This window comes from Malus sylvestris, chromosome 8 (genome assembly GCF_916048215.2).
Source record: "Malus sylvestris chromosome 8, drMalSylv7.2, whole genome shotgun sequence".
In the NCBI taxonomy this organism is placed as follows: domain Eukaryota; kingdom Viridiplantae; phylum Streptophyta; class Magnoliopsida; order Rosales; family Rosaceae; genus Malus; species Malus sylvestris.
This window is the reverse complement of record NC_062267.1, coordinates 2,553,089-2,571,820: the sequence shown is the minus strand read 5'-3', so window position 1 is coordinate 2,571,820 and position 18,732 is coordinate 2,553,089. Positions and strand designations below refer to the sequence as shown.

At 34.3% G+C, this 18,732-nt stretch overlaps 1 pseudogene; it reads left to right on the top strand.

Moving 5' to 3' along the window:
* Positions 1-11,479: 11,479 nt before the first annotated feature.
* Positions 11,480-13,349, top strand: LOC126631104 (uncharacterized; annotated as a pseudogene).
* The last annotated feature ends 5,383 nt before the right edge of the window (positions 13,350-18,732 follow it).

The window sequence follows — 18,732 nt, the reverse complement described above, 5'->3', positions numbered from 1 at the left end:
ATTCCATACTTAATATCACCAGGACTTTTTGTGATAAAACACATCTAGCAATAGCTGATTAAGTTGAAACAATGTCGGTGATATTAGTAGTGAACATATATGGGCCTGAAATGTTTATCAATTTGCATACGTATCACATAAGTTCTTAAGACTTGTACGTGTTCTAAATATCTTCACAATTGAAGTGAATCATCTTATATTTATATCTCTAATCACGTGATGAATACACATATAGTAGTTATAGATGACGGGATACAAGAATCTACCATTTGGGTGGAGTGGGGTGGTTGATGATAAAGACATATGGATGCTATCTTACTATATATATATGTTGGTTGACATATATATACGGTGGCTGAGAATTGTGATCAAGCTGGGGTGAAAAAAGTAGCCATTGATTCCATAGTTTACATTATTATTAGGGAATATACTAAAATTTGATCAAGTCGTAGTACCTGACACTCTATCGTTGAGATAAATATATTCATGCTTGCATACCTTCTATGTACGGATCTTTATATTCCTTAACTTGCTATGTACACACACACACACACACATATATATATATATATATGAATATATTGATTGTCTTCGTATTGAAGCTTCAAACCTTTGTGTAGCCAAAACTTGTGGGCAATGCAGCCCCATACCTGGGTTGAATATTTTCCTTTTCTTTTCGAATACCAAAGCTACGTAATTGTTTAGATTTCTATCGGATAAAGGACATGAAATGCAGGCGAAAAGAACAGATGCAAATGCCAACACACAAAAGAATCAGTTTTGAGTGAACTTCTTGAGAATAGGATTCGTCCTCTGTGCTAGGAGTTAGTGAACCGAAAAATCCTGACCACTCAATTAAAAATTTAAATGACCTGGATCTGTTTTCTTGTATATCTCTTCAACAGTACAAACCAAACATTAAAATCCGAAAAGAATCTCAGTCCCTCTTCTCGGGAGTTTGATAAGATGCTATTCATCATAGTGTCAGCGTATCATATGCTGGCTTACAAATGGGTAAAATGTGGCCCAATTAAACGTTTGGATGTACAATCATCTGGCATAGGAGTACATTTTCCCCTGATTTATTTGTCAATGATAGATTTTATTAAATTAGATATTAGATTAGCTATTGATACGATTTGAACTTATATCGTCATGCAATGGTTTAACACCGTTCCACTACTATGGTAAATGACCACTTGCTCTCTAATTTCTTTAATTGAAATTACACGAATTAAAAATTCAATAATTAGTAGTTGGAACATATATAGATTTACGTTCGCCATCATGAGGATTCTCTATGGATCCTCTTTATGGGGATCATAGAGATTCTCACATCCTAAATGTTCATCGTATATCGTGCTGCTAATTTTCGTTAGTTACTATTCCTGTTTAATTTTAAATAATAAAATTCAAATAATTTCTGACTGCACAATGTACGATGAATGACTAAGATATAAGAATTCTATGATCCCCACAATTTAGATCCGGATGGATCCAAATCCCTTACTTACAACCGCGAATATCATACTATTTTTATAACTCTCTAGTGATGTCATGAGTGCTATGAGACAATATAATTTGGGGACAACCAAAATTCTCCCGATCACTGAATTAGCCAAGTGAAGTACAAAAAAGTGAAAACTAGGAGTACCTATCAAACAAATTTTTAATTTTCCAAAAAAGTGAAAACAAAAATTGAAACTGAGAACAAAATGGTTATCAAACGACTTATAAATTTCTTGGGTGGATGACAAGCCAATAACTTGATCAATGCTTGAAATTGCACGCTTCACCATCACAACTACTCAATTGCCTCATTTGATAGGGAGGACTAATTTGGATTAGGCCTGGCAATTCCTGACACGACCCGATAACCCGACACGACACGACACGACACGAAATTAACAGGTGTTCGGGTAGACACGATATCGAATCGGGTCGTTATCGGGTAACCCGATAAGCACCTGTTAAGATAACGAGTTGGTTCGGGTATACACTTGGGTAACACGATACACGATAAGCAGAATATTAATTTAATAATTTTATAACCCTAAACAAATACTATAATTATATATATATATATATATTAATTAATTTAACAATTTTATACCCCTAAAAACTATAATAATTATATATACTATAATAATTATACCCCCAAAATATTAACTATAATAATTATATATATATATATATATTAAATTTTATACCCCTAAAAACTATAACAATTAATATGCATCTGCCATCCGTCCTTTGAAAGAAAAAAGGGAGGGAAAAAGTTTTCAAAAAAAAAAAGGAGGGAAAAAAGAAATTGATAAGAAAAGGTAACAAAAAAGAGAGGGAAATATGGGTGTACCAGTACCACTGTACCGTGTAGTGTAGGTGAGGTGAGGTGTTCACCCTTTGAAGAAAAAGGGAGGGAAAAAGTTTTCAAAAAAATAAAAAAAAGGGAGGGAAAAAAGAAAATGATAAGAAAAGGAAACAAAAAAAAGAGGGAAAGATGAGATACACATCCTACGAAACTAATTTCAACGATCCAACCGTCAAACATGTTTGTATATGTTTAGAGATCGTATACACTAAAAATTGTAAAAAAACAATATTCAGAGATCAAGTAACGGGACAAAACTTTTCGACGGTAATAAACGAAAAATCACGATTTAACGGTTATTTTAACTCCGATTTTGATAATTTTTTACAACTACACTCCTTGACCCTATATGAATACAATGAATGAACTCGATCTTCAATTTAAAATATTTACTCTAGTGGATACCACAAAATCTTATGTTATACTTAATGAAAGTATAAATAAACTCTTAAGTATTAGTGAATCTATTGTTTTTATGGGATAAACATTCTACGAAACTATTTTCAATGCTCCAACCGTCAAACATGTTTGTATATACTTCGAGATCACATACGTCAAAAATTGAAAAAAACAAACATTAAGAGATCAAGTAACGGGACAAAACGTTTCAACGGTTATAAACGAAAAATCACGATTTAACGGTTATTTTAACTCCGATTTTGATTATTTTTTATAGCTACACTCCTTGACCCTATATAAATACAATGAATGAACTCGATCTTCAATTTAAAATATTTACAATAGTGGATACCACAAAATCTTATGTTATACTTAATGAAAATATGAATAAACTCTTAAGTATTAGTGAATATATTGTTTTTATGGAATATGCATTATACGAAACTAGTTTCAACGATCCAACCGTCAAACACGTTTGTATATACTTCGAGATCACATACGCCAAAAATTGAAAAAAATAAACATTAAGAGATCAAGTAACGGGACAAAACTTTTCAATGGTTATAAAACGAAAAATCACGATTTAACAGTTATTTTAACTCCGATTTTGATGATTTTTTACAGCTACACTCTTTGACCCTATATGAATACAATGAATGAACTCGATCTTCAATTTAAAATATTTACAATAGTGGATACCACAAAATCTTATGTTATACTTAATGAAAGTATGAATAAACTCTTAAGTATTAGTGAATCTATTGTTTTTATGGGATACGTATTCTACGAAACTAGTTTCAACGATCCAACCGTCAAACACGTTTGTATATACTTCGAGATCACATACGCCAAAAATTGAAAAAAAAACAAACATTAAGAGATCATGTAACAGGACAAAACTTTTCGACGGTTATAAAACGAAAAAACATGATTTAACGGTTATTTTAACTCCGATTTTGATGATTTTTTACAGCTACACTCCTTGACCTTATATGAATACAATGAATGAACTCGATCTTCAATTTAAAATATTTACAATAGTGGATACCACAAAATCTTATGTTATACTTAATGAAAGTATGAATAAACTCTTAAGTATTAGTGAATTTATTATTTTTATGGGATACGCATTCTACGAAACTAGTTTCAACGATCAAACCGTCAAACATGTTTGTATATACTTCGAGATCACATACACCAAAAATTGAAAAAAACAAACATTAAGAGATCAAGTAACGGGACAAAATTTTTCGACGGTTATAAAATGAAAAATCACGATTTAACGGTTATTTTAACTCCGATTTTGATTATTTTTTACATCTACACTCCTTGACCTTATATGAATACAATGAATGAACTCGATCTTCATTTTAAAATATTTACAATAGTGGATACCACAAAATCTTATGTTATACTTAATGAAAGTATGAATAAACTCTTAAGTATTAGTGAATCTATTGTTTTTATGGGATATGCATTCTACGAAACTAGTTTCAACGATCTAACCGTCAAACATGTTTGTATATACTTCGAGATCACATACGCCAAAAATTGAAAAAAATAAATATTAAGAGATCAAGTAACGGGACAAAACTTTTCAACGGTTATAAAACGAAAAATCACGATTTAACGGTTATTTTAACTATGATTTTGATGATTTTTTACAGCTACACTCCTTGACCCTATATGAATACAATGAATGAACTCGATCTTCAATTTAAAATATTTACAATAGTGGATACCACAAAATCTTATGTTTTACTTAGTGAAAGTATGAATAAACTCTTAAGTATTAGTGAATCTATTATTTTTATGGGATACGCATTATACGAAACTAGTTTCAACGATCCAACCGTCAAACATGGTTGTATATACTTCGAGATCACATACGCCAAAAATTGAAAAAAACAAACATTAAGAGATCAAGTAACGGGACAAAACTTTTCGACGATTATAAAATGAAAAATCACGATTTAACGGTTATTTCAACTCCGATTTTGATTATTTTTTACATCTACACTCCTTGACCTTATATGAATACAATGAATAAACTCGATCTTCATTTTAAAATATTTACAATAGTGGATACCATAAAATCTTATGTTATACTTAATGAAAGTATGAATAAACTCTTAAATATTAGTGAATCTATTGTTTTTATGGGATACGCATTCTACGAAATTAGTTTCAACGATCCAACCGTCAAACATGTTTGTATATACTTTGAGATCACATACGCCAAAAATTGAAAAAAAACAAACATTAAGAGATTATGTAACGGGACAAAACTTTTCAACGGTTATAAAACGAAAAATCATGATTTAACGGTTATTTTAACTCTGATTTTGATGATTTTTTACAGCTGCATTCCTTGACCCTATATGAATACAATGAATGAACTCGATCTTCAATTTAAAATATTTACAATAGTGGATACCATAAAATCTTATGTTATACTTAATGAAAGTATGAATAAACTCTTAAGTGTTCGTGAATCTATATATTAAATTAAATTTAAAAATTTGACTAGTACTGTATGAATGTTTTTTTTATTAAGCTCTTATTTTCGAGTGTAGATGTAGTACTTAAACGATAAATGTGTTTTAATATTTTGAAGTAATATTTATGTGGCAATGTGTGGTATGTGCAAATTTAAGAAAACAAATTATTTTTCTTAACGGGTCTTAACGGGTCATAACGGGTCGGGTCACTTTACCCGTTGGGTAAAGTGACCCGACCTGTTAAGGACCCGTTAAGATAACAGGTGTGACACGACACGACCCGTTAAGATAACAGGTGTTACACGAAAACGACACGAACACGACAGACACGACCCGTTTGCCAGGCCTAATTTGGATAGGACCATTCAGTACATTGAAGACATTTGAAGGAAGAAATAGATGAGAACTTTCCTTTTTGTCCAAGCTGAAGTTACTCATAGAAAAAACATATCCCTACTAGTCCCCACAAAATAGTAAGATTGAAAGGGCCAACTTTTCTTCACGAGTGATCTTCAATTTTGACCAAAAATGAAAGTTTTCATATGTTTCTCCCTTCAAAATGCCTTTAACATAATGAATAGTCATATCGAAACTAACTAATGACGCGAATAAGTCTTTGTAGTTAAGCAAATTAGTAGACAGTTTACGGCGGCTTTGGAATGCTATCACATATGAGTTAAAACTTAAAAAGGACCAAGATTTTTTTCCCTTCCCTTCCTCCTATTTGAATGATCAAGAATTCATCTTGTTTTTCATCTTCGTAGGGAGAAAACGAGAAAGGAAAAAAATTGTGAGAAGGGCAGGGAGGGGAGGGGAGGGTAAAAGGGTGGAGAGAATCCCTATCCAGTTAAAATGGCTTGAATTATAATGGCTGCTTTTGCTGAGTTCCGCTTTTGCGTGACTGGAAACAAGAGTTAAAATCTTGCAATATTACCGATAAAAGAGGTGACAAGAACTAAAAGATCAAACATATCTAATACACGGATTAAGAATTAAGTGGCAGTCTGATTGGATCAAATTGGCCACTTCCTACTCAGATTCTTTTCTTCCTGACCGCTTGTTTGTATTATAATGTGTGTGAAAAGATAGTGGCAAATGCCTCCTTAATTAAACCGCAATGCTATAAAAACTATCTATTTGAATAATATTTTGTAGAATACATAATTTGACGACTAACGGTTGAATTTCTTGTTAAAATCATTAAATAAAGCACTCAACCATCAACCGTTACATTATGTGGTCTCTAAAATATGGTCTTCTTAGCATTACTTTTAATTAAATTATAATTAGCTGATATAATTAAGTGGAGTTTTGGAATAGGGCCGATATAATTTAGTGTTGATTTACCATTATCATGTTGGGTTAATGCACGCAAGAGGGCAAAAGCTGTATCAAGAGGAAGCTGATTGAACACAAAAGACGTCCCACATTGTGGGATTTGAAATCAATACTGGACTAAAAGGGCGAGACATAAATAGTTTGTCGGGATACAGTTCGGTATGTCAAGTGTCATAATACAATTATTTGAATTTTTTTTTAAGTCTCAACCAATTATATTATTATTCTTACTGTACTAGGTCGTCTTCCTAATACACTAAAAATCTCTCCAAAAAGCTCTCATCTCCTAAAATATATGGCTTTATTTATAATCACTCCATTGAAACTTATAGCTTTCCTAAAACCATATGGACGGGGTATGGGATCACATGACAATATATACTCATATTATATCTGAAATGATTGAGTGTGCTTTTGATCTGATCAAAGACAAGTTTCAACAATTTAAAATATGAGTTATGAATTTTTTTTTTTTTTTTTGAGAAAGTATATGCCTCGTGCTTCTTCAAAAAACATTTGAAATGTCAACAATAGTTTGTTTGGAGAAACATATGCCTCAGTGCTTCTTAAAAAAACACTCGAGATTTCAATGGACATGATCATAATAAAATATACCCACAAAGAAATCGCTTATGATAAGAGAGATGATGGCATGCATCAGCAGCATCACTGATTTTTATGGAATAAAAAAAATAAATAAAAGTCTAATTAAAATTTTGGGATTAAATAAAACCGAAAAAAATGTCTGAGCTGAATGGGCCAGTAGAAATGACATAAGGCCCAGCTAGAAGAAAACAGTCCATGCCCACGTTCATTATGATATTTAGTAAATGAATATAAGGCATATAGGGAACAAAAAGAAACTAAGAATCCAAAGTCCCACACCTAAAAGTGGACACATCAGCACTCTCAACTCAGTGGGTAACCAAATGTTTAGTCAGCTATATGACTACGTCCACTAGGCCTCTTGACTTGGGCTGGATCTTGTCAAAAGTTGATGGGCCTCATCGTGGGTTGTCTCAAAGCTTTCGCACACTACGGTACTTGAAAAAAATAAAAAGAAAACTAATGAAAAATGTTTGAAAACTTTGAGTTTTAACGATAATAACAAAATAAAGGATAAAGTAAATAGTATCAGGTTTGACTTTTTAATGTAAAAATGTAGTTTTTCGTTAAAGTGAACGATACCGTGGACTTTTCGTTAAAACTCCCAAAAATAAAAGGTTAGGATTAGATGCAACATGCGGGTTTGTAACTCAAGTGATCGCTCTAGGTTCTATGTTATTTCTTTTATGAAATATGGTGTGATCAAGGTAGCTAGAGTAATGTAAGAGCATTGGTCTCGTTATATTTTCAAAAATCTCTTCAAGTTAGCACATGTATTATGATGGATAAAATCGTAATAAGAGAACAGTCAAAATAGTAATAGGATATTGAGTATCAAAATGCTTTAAGGAAAAATGTACGTAAAAATGTATGTAAAGTGACACATTTATTATATCAAAATAGTGTAACACTACTAAAGTATACCACTATAGTCTAATACAATACTATTCGGATCACCGGCTGCTTAGACGTCGGAGAGGCTCAGGCGCAGACTGCATGTCTGGCTCTGATATGCCATGCTGCAGGCTATAGCTGTCCTAAACCCTTTTTTGACGCTTTGTTTTTGTTGTTTAGAGTCAGAGGTAGGGGTAAGGGTAGGCACCCCCTAGCTAAGACTAAGACCGGTCAGGATCAGCATATCTCCTCCGATTTTGGTACGATGTAGGCAGCACCAAGGGCCTACCCCCTAAGACTATGACCTCATTGGCCTCGTCTGTGGGTGATGCGTGGAAACGTCCTATAAATTCGTTTTTTCTTTTTCCTTTTTTTCACCAATATTACCGTTGGCTACATGCTTTTTGTTTTTCTATTTTTCCATATTTGTTTGTTCAAATGGGTACAAAATCGTTTAGAGACTCTGGGAATCTTTAGTGCGCCATTCGTGCCACATATGCAAAGCCACACACGGTGGACAAACATTCGGGTCCATAAAAATTGGCTTGTGTTATAATAAGAAGTCGTACTTAAGATACCTATTTATGTAAAATATAATTCATATGGTATTCGAGTCTATAAAATAAGCATATACTAATTTATACATAATTCACCTAGGCAATAAGCCCTAATTCCCGTTCCACAAGCACCTAGTGCAACCTTGATGGATAATGTTCCATGTAGTCATGCAAGCACACAGACAAACTATATATTTTAGTCGTTTTAGAAACACCCTATTTTTCTAATTTCCCACCTACCATACAAAATTAAAATAAACCCTACTATTTTCCCACCGACTTTATCTTCAAAATTCCCTTAATGTGACAATATAATCTGGTTACCCGGGCCAACGCAGCTCATCAGCATGACCTCCCATCGCGGTCCCCATTCCTGATAGCTCCGAAATTGTTAAACACCTCAAAAATTCCCGCCCAAAACCCCCAAAAAGGGCTGGGATCCCAAAACCCAAACTACCAAGAAAACACCCCACTCCCCCTTTCTCCTCCCAACCACCACCACCACCACCACCACCACAAAAAGTCCCAGCCCCTTGATTCCTCCTTCATTTGGTTTTTCACTTTTGCAAAATATAATTTCACTATTAGAAGTTACAAATGATAATTTGCCTTCAAGTCTAAATCTCTCTTTCTATAAGCTAGATAAATTTAGAGCATCAAGATATTATATTAATTTGCATGATTGATCTTAAGGAAACTAATGAAAAGAGCTTGAAAATTTTGAGTTTTAACGATAAGGACAAAATAAAGAGTAAAGTGAATAGTATCATGATTGACTTTTTAGTATAAAAATATGATTTTTCGTTAAAATGAACGGTAACAGGAGCTTTTCGTTAAAATTCCTTTATCTTATGATTCTTGTGATATACTGCTATACAAATAAAAAAGTGTACATGTACAATCATGAAAGTCCAATTGTTATGCTCCCGAGCTACATGAAACAAAACAGTAACATTACACACAAACTGCATATAGGTGACCGAATCGTTTAGGATAATGCTAATAACGTCAAAGAGCCTTGCACACTTTTCTAGCAAAACCATTCTTCATGTCATATATATATATTGTTATCCGACACTATCATCAAATGAGGTACATCAGATGATATGGTCTTTCTAGTAACCAAACATGCAAAAATGGACTTAAATTATTGAGACCCCAACAAAAGCATTAGGCAGGATAGAGAGCATGTGCATAATTGTATGTGTGATTTGGTACGTAGCAGGAATGCATCCCATTGTCCAATTAAAGCACAGCTTAAATTCTGAAAGAGAAATTATACAGGAATAGAAATTCCAATTCATACCAAAATAAGGAGATCATCTTTCGCCATTATTTATATTGAACGAAGAGAAACTTAGTTGCATCTTAAACACTAAGATGTCACTAGTTATAATAGTATTTTGAATCAATTACATATTGTTTTGTTGTTTAATTTTTCATCGTGATAATAAATAATTGGTTTGAGATCTCACAATAGTGACATCGATCATGGTGATTTAAATTTGCGTACCTATAGTAATGTTATGTATTATGCATTGATATACAAACACACACAAATATGTACACGTATTCATATACAATTGCAATTTTGTGTAAATAATTGAGAGATGAAGTCAATATTTGTTGTTTAAGGATTACGAACCAGGAAATGAATTCAGTTTTATTTATTAAATTGATTGGTGTACAATATTCATGTCCATCTGGAGAAATTCTTCATTTGCAACTAGGGCCTAGCGCAACCTTGATGGATGATGTTACTGTTTTTGTCCATATAGTCATGCAAGCACGTAAACAAACTATATATTTAAATCAGGTCACGTATACATATTTTTTACAAAATGTTAATTGTTTTTTGTCCATGTAGCTCAGGCGCATCACAAGTTTGACTTTCAGAATTGTATATGTATAACTTTTTCTCTGTATCGTACAAGGACCATAAGACTGGCCATGCAAGTTGATATCTCATATTTGGATGCTCTAAATTCATTTAACTTATGAAAGAGAGATTTGAATTCAAATAAAAGCGACATATTCGTGTCTGTCTGTTTTTTTTCTTCTTCCAATTTTGGTATTGGGCTTTAGGTTGAGGAAGTTTTGCACGAATATAATTGCAGTCACGTTGGCTACATGTTTTTGGTTTTTCTATTTGCCTTTTTTGTTTGTCCAAAGGGGTACAAATTCGTTTAGGGACTCTAGGAATCTTTAGTATGCCACTCCTGCAACTCCACTCTATTTATCCAAAGGCACATGCACACTTGGTCACTGCTCTTGTGGCTGATAATCAAGTAAAATCCCGATTACTGTTCGGCCGCGCCCTAAAAATCCTCCGAAGACGAACCCTAAAAATCCTCCCAAGTGGGATCATAAAGGACTTGCAACTTCTATGGGATTCTTCAAAACTATTTTCCCTATTTTCAGTACATAGGGATTGCTCTTCCTACGTATACGGAAAGTATACTTTTCTCCTTTTAAATAGCAGAAAAGAAATAGCATAAGAGGAGGGAAAAACTAATGAAAAAGAAATAAAAAAGAACTAGTAAGAAAGAGTTAGCACGACAACGGCAATTCTGTTGTATTCAAAACACAAACAAGTATAGTTATTTCTTTAATTCAAATTAGAACGAGTGATTCTAATGGATAAATTAAACCAAGGTAGTGATAATACTTATCTTCACTATAGATCAAGGATTAGACCAAGACTCTTTCAAAAAATTAGAGATAAACACGTAAAGACTTTAAAACATGGGAACAGCACGTATGTGTATATAAATTCGCCCATTTCCAACAAGGGGTACACACGCAAGTCAAGATCCTTAATTAGGTTAATTAGGGTTTCTTCAAAACTTTCACGATGAGGCGCCTACTGATGGACTATGGCGACGAAAAAGAAAGGTAATCACATGCACACTCGGTTACTGCCCTATTGCCCTTGTGATTGATAATAAAGTATTAGTGTATGTCTCATATGTTACTTTGTAGATAATTGATTTGGAAACTGCAAATATTTCATTCATGATGGTAATAAGCTTCAAAGTCTGCAATTTTAATAACAAACTAAAGATATTTCGTCAATTGGAAGTTTTATGTGCAATATATGTATATGCAAATGTGCTCTAAATCACTATATTATTCTTTGTTCTTAATTGCGGCTTTGTAGGAGAATTATTTTCCGTTCCTAACAATCCATTTTCTTTTTTTTACGTGCCGCAGAGACGACCTTGAATGGTCACGGGCTATAATTGGGAGTTTCGTCGAAAGCATAACCATGTACGCTGTGTTTTTTGGATCGTTGGCACTTATTCGTGCATTTCCTGAAAGAATTCTTCCACCTATATTGACATACTACCGCGTATCAAGAATGTTTGTGTTGCTGATTCTCGATTTCATTGGCCGGAAGTTCAGAATGATCATCTTCATAATATGTAGAAGAAGAAGAATGATCATCTCGAAAGTAGAGGACAGCAGCCCCTGGTCCAATAAACTCGCGGGAGATGTTATGCAACGGATTCTACGACGACTGGGCTTATTAGACTACGTTCGATGTGCTGCAGTATGCCGTTCATGGCAAGCAATTATTAAAAGCAATATTCAATCACGCCGTCCCCTTGCTCAGGATCAAGTTCCATGGCTTATGTTAAGCTCTCATCCCTTGTCCACTAGAGATCATCGCGTTTTAAGTCCAGGTGATTGGAAAGATCATAAATTTCTACGATCATGGCCAAATCCAATTTTTTATTGTACAATGAATAGGATGGATTGTGTTGGCTCAATAGAGGGATGGTTGATCATGGTCGACAGTGCGTTGAGGCGTCCGGAGGGTTTTATGAAACCCTAGTCATTCTACCTAAAAAATTCTCAGAACCCTAATTTTAAAATAGAATTCTTCTTCTTCAATCCAATATCTGGTGATCGAGTGATGCTCCCCTCGTCCCAATCCACCCTTCCATGCCACTGCATCAATGGTCCGGACTTCTCCATTTCTAAAATTATTGCCTCTTCTGAACCAAAAACAATCAGCCAGGAGCCATGTTTTGTGGTTTGTCTTTGCAAACAGGGTCATCTGACTTATTGTAGGCCAACGGATCAATCATGGAGTTCGATTGATGAGGACGTACCCTTTATTGATGATATAGTTATACTGGGTGGTAAGTTATATGCTACAACATCCTTAGAGTCCAAGTTTTTAATGGTATTTGAGATGATCGAAGACGCCAAAGGCAATGGCGGTCCTCTTAGCTATAGGGTCGTTAAGTTGGTAACCCTTGATCCCAACACACGTCCTTCCTTTTTTCCACTTCCTTTCGTTGAAATTGATTATGATGGATCAAGAGTAGAGCATTACAATGGCCATGATTTCGTTCACCTAGCAAAAGATTCTGCATCTATGGAGTTGTTTATGGTTTTTCATAAGGCAGACTATGCATACAATCCTAAACAAGACATGTGTTTACTAACTGTGCATAAGGTCATGCTTGCAAAGACCTTTCGTTACACTGAGCCACCTAAGACTAAAGGATTTCGAGTGTTCAAACTGGAGTGTGATATTGATGGTGGTCCACAATGGATGGAGGTTGTTGAACTTGGTGATCGGGTATTATTTGTGAGCAACCACCATTCCGTTGTTATATCGTATCCTTATGGTCATAAGGTTGAAAGAAACAGTATTTATTTTGCCTTTGATTACCCGTGTGACGAATCAAACAAATGTGACTTTGGAGTATTTTCCTTGACAAATAAGAGTATCAGGCATTTTAGTTGCTCCAAGAGTCGTTCTTGGTTCCAGTTGCATACTGCACCTTTATGGTTTGTACCCAATCTTTGCTAGGTTAGTTTAATTAAATTTTGTTTTGTTTCCCTTTTTTTAGTTGGAAAGATTTGCTTTTTTTATTTTTATTTTTATGAAAATTGTTTACTTCTTATACTTATATGCACTTAATATATATATGAATCATGTGATTATTTAATACAATTATTACATTTAATCATTCATGAAAGGAACATAACTACATTGAGATCAAATTATATAAAATAGATTTAACATCATGTGGAGTCTTAATTCAATAACTTTGTATTATTGTAGCAAGACGTTAATGTAATGATAATCTTGTTTCATATCGTCCAATTTCCTGACAAAGACGTATCAAACACTGCAAGAAATAACCATCCAATATCCCCACTTGCCCTCACTCGCGGATGCCTCTATACTCTCCTTCCAGATATGCCTTCCTTTTTCAAATAACTTTTACTGGTAGCCCACCACCAGATTTGGTATTTCCTTTTTTATTTTTTTTCTTTCCAATTTCGGTATTAGGCTTTCAGTAGATGTTGATGTTGTGCACCGTTGCGGACCGGTCACAGTGGTAACATGTTTTGTTTTTTGTATTCTCCTTTTTTCTTAGTCCAATTGGTACAGATTCTTTTTTTTCTTTTCTTTTTCGTGGTATTTGCTATTAGGGTTTCGGTAGACGTTTTTTCCACCAATATACCCGTAGGCTACACGGTTTTTTGCTTCTATTTTCCTTTTTTGTTTGTCCAAAGGGGAATGACAAAGACGATCTCGGGTTCCGATTCAATGCCACCTCATACGCCTTTTTTTTCTTCTTTTTTTATTTTTATTTTTCCGGAATTGCTTTCAATAACAACACCAAGCCTGCTCCAACAATTTTGGTCTAGCAGTAGGTGGCTGCTTCGTTGTTTTGGTTTGTATTGTGGGAGAGCAAGCTGCCGGGCAAATGTGAGGGAGAAGCTGGTGTTTGGTTTGCAAGAATAGTAGATATGTTGGTGTTAATATTGCCTTCAAAAATATGTTATTTCGATTTGCATGGCCGGTCTTATGATATCTGTTTATGCAAAGGAGTCTGGAACGTTTGAGTTCAAATTTCTCTTTCCCCAAGTTAAGTGAATTTAGAGCATATCCAAATATGTTATTTCAACTTGCATGACTGATCTTATGATTCTTGGAATCCGAACGACAGCATTTTTGTCTCTCCACTTTTCATTGTTATATTGTGCAATCCCAAACTTGTTATATGAGAATAGTATGATATTTATTATTTTAAAAAACTTCATTTTAATCTTTAAAAAAAATGAGTTTTAGATTATAACCATACGTAAGATTAAAATCCAATTTTAGTCCCTAGCACATTGGTACGATGTAGGCAGCACCACGGGCCTATCCCCTCAGACTATGACCTCATTGGCCTGGTCTGTGAATCATGTGTGGAGACGTCCAATTGGTACAAATTCGTTTTTTCTTTTTCCTTTTTTTCACCAATATTACCGTTGGCTACATGTTTTTTGTTTTTCTATTTTTCCATATTTGTTTGTTCAAATGGGTACAAAATCGTTTAGAGACTCTGGGAATCTTTAGTGCGCCATTCGTGCCACATATGCAAAGCCACACACGGTGGACAAACATTCGGGTCCATAAAAAGGATAAAGATTGTCTGCCCTTCTTTTATTCATACTCTTTCATGTCTTTTTGTTTATATGGTTACGATTAAGCCATGTCAACATTTTATATTATTATTCATTTTTGTCTTATTATCTTTATAAAAAGATAATATAAAATGTTGACTTGGGTTAACCGTGACCACACAAAACAGGAGGGCATGGAAAAAAAAAGGGCAGCCAATCCTTGTCCCCATAAAAATTGGCATGTGTTATAATGAGTCGTACTTAAGATATCTATTTATGCAAATGTGTCCGTTTTTTATGTGGTAAAATATAATTTATATGGTATTCGAGTCTATAAAATAAGCAGATACTAATTTATACATAATTCACCTAGGCAATAAGCCCTAATTCCCGTTCCACAAGCACCTAGTGCAACCTTGATGGATAATGTTCCATGTAGTCATGCAAGCACCCAGACAAACTATATATTTTAGTGGTTTTAGACACACCCTATTTTTCTAATTTCCCACCTACCATAAAAAATTAAAATAAACCCTTCTATTTTCCCACCGATTTTATCTTCAAAATTCCCTTAATGTGACAATATAATCTGGTTACCCGGGCCAACGCAGCTCATCAGCATGACCTCCCATCGCGGTCCTCATTCCTGATAGCTCCGAAATTGTTAAACACCTCAAAAAGTCTCCGCCCAAAACCCCCAAAAAGGGCTGGGATCCCAAAACCCAAACTACCAAGAAAACACCCCACTCCCCCTTTCTCCTCCCAACCACCACCACCACCACCACTACAAAAAGTCCCAGCCCCTTGATTCCTCCTTCCTTTGGTTTTTCACTTTTGCAAAATATAATTTCACTATTAGAAGTTACAAATGACAATTTGCCTTCAAGTCTAAATCTCTCTTCTATAAGCTAGATAAATTTAGAGCATCTAGATATTATATTAATTTGCATGATTGATCTTAAGGAAACTAATGAAAAGAGTTTGAAATTTTTGAGTTTTAACGATAAGAACAAAATAAATGGTAAATTTAATAGTATCATGATTGACTTTTTAGTGTAAAAATATGATTTTTCGTTAAGATTAACAGTATCAGGTGCTTTTCGTTAAAGTTCTCTTGATCTTATGATCATTGTGATATACTGCTATACAAATAAAAAAATGTACATGTCCAAGCATGAAAGTCCAATTGTGATGCTCCCGAGCTACATGAAACAAAACAGTAACATTATACACAAACTGCATATAGGTGACCGAATCGTTTAGGATAATGCTAATAACGTTAAAGAGCCTTGCACACTTTTCTAGCAAAACCATTCTTCATGTCATATATATATATATTGTTATCCGACACTATCATCAAATGAGGTACATCAGATGATATGGTCTTTGCACTCTTTTCTAGTAACCAAACATGCAAAAATGGACTTAAATTATTGAGACCCCAACAAAAGCATTAGGCAGGATAGAGAGCATGTGCATAATTGTATGTGTGATTTGGTACGTAGCAGGAATGCATCCCATTGTCCAATTAAAGCACAGCTTAAATTCTGAAAGAGAAATTATACAGGAATAGAAATTCCAATTCATACCAAAATAAGGAGATCATCTTTCGCCATTATTTATATTGAACCAAGAGAAACTTAGTTGTATCTTAAACACTAAGATGTCACTAGTTATAACAGTATTTTGAATCAATTACATATTGTTTTGTTGTTTAATTTTTCCTCGTGATAATAAATAATTGGTTTGAGATCTCACAACAGTGACATCGATCATGGTGATTTAAATTTGCGTACCTATAGTAATGTTATGTATTATGCATTGATATACAAAGACACACACATATGTGTACATATTCATATACAATTGCAATTTTGTGTAAATAATTGAGAGATGAAGTCATTATTTGTTGTTTTAAGGATTACGAACCAGGAAATGAATTCAGTTTTATTTATTAAATCGATTGGTGTACAATATTCATGTCCATCTGGAGAAATTCTTCATTTGCAACTAGGGCCTAACGCAACCTTGATGGATAATGTTACTATTTTTGTCCATATAGTCATGCGAGCACGTAAACAAACTATATATTTAAATCAGGTCACGTATACATATTTTATACAAAATGTTAATTGTTTTTTGTCCATGTAGCTCGGGCGCATCACAAGTTTGACTTTCACAATTGTATATGTATAACTTTTTCTCTGTATTGTACAAGGATTATAAGACTGGACATGCAAATTGATATAACATATTTGGATGCTCTAAATTCATTTAACTTATGAAAGAGAGATTTGAATTCGAATAAAAGCGACATATTTAGTATACCAAACCATGTTTTTGTTACAGTGAAAAATTTATGTGGAATTGTTACGTTTTTGTGACGCAGCTGTTCCGTAAATGAATATAAGGTATATAGGGAAAAAAAAAGAAACGAAGAATCCAAAGTCCCACACCTAAAAGTGGACACATCAGCACTCTCAACTCAGTGAGTAACCAAATGTTTAGTCAGCTATATCCTATATGACTCCGTCCACTAGGCCTCTTGACTTGGGCTGGATCTTGTAAAAAGTTGATGGGCCTCATCGTGGGTTGTCAAAAAGCTTTCGCACACTACGGTACTTGAGAAAATAAAAGGTTAGGATTAGATGCAACATGCGGGTTTGTAACTCAAGTGATCGCTCTAGGTTCTATGTTATTTCTTTTATGAAATATGGTGTGAACAAGGTAGCTAGAGTAACGTAAGAACATTGGTCTCGTTATATTTTCAAAAATCTCTCCAAGTTAGCACATGTATTACGATGGATAAAATCGTAATTAGAGAACAGTCAAAATAGGAATAGGAGATTGAGTTTCAAAATGCTTTAAGGAAAAATGTATGTGAAGTGACACATTTATTTTATCAAAATAGTGTAACACTACTAAAGTATACCACTATAGTCTAATAGAGGAGTGAAGAGGAGGTGGGAGGAGGAGGTGGGTCCCAGTGACCCTGCCAATGGGTGTAAAACTTGGACTCCGCAAATGTCGCGCCTGTACTACAATTGCTGATGGCGGATCACCGGCTGCTTAGACGTCGGAGAGGCTCAGGCGCAGACTGCATGTCTGGCTCTGATATGCCATGCTGCAGGCTAGAGCTGTCCTAAACCCTTTATTGACGGTTTGTTTTTATTGTTTAGGGTCAGAGGTAGGGGTAAGGGTAGGCACCCCCTAGCTAAGACTAAGACCGGTCAAGATCAGCTTATCTCCTCCGATATTGGTACGATGTAGGCAGCACCAAGGGCCTACCCCCTCAGACTCTGACCTCATTGGCCTCGTCTGTGAATGATGTGTGGAGACGTCCAATTGGTACGAATTCGTTTTTTCTTTTTCCTTTTTTTTCACCAATATTACCGTTGGCTACATGCTTTTTGTTTTTCTATTTTTCCATATTTGTTTGTTCAAATGGGTACAAAATCGTTTAGAGACTCTGGGAATCTTTAGTGCGCCATTCGTGCCACATATGCAAAGCCACATACGGTGGACAAACATTCGGGTGCATAAAAATTGGCATGTGTTATAATAAGAAGTCGTACTTAAGATACCTATTTATGCAAATATGTCGATTTTTTATGTGGTAAAATATAATTCATATAGTATTCGAGTT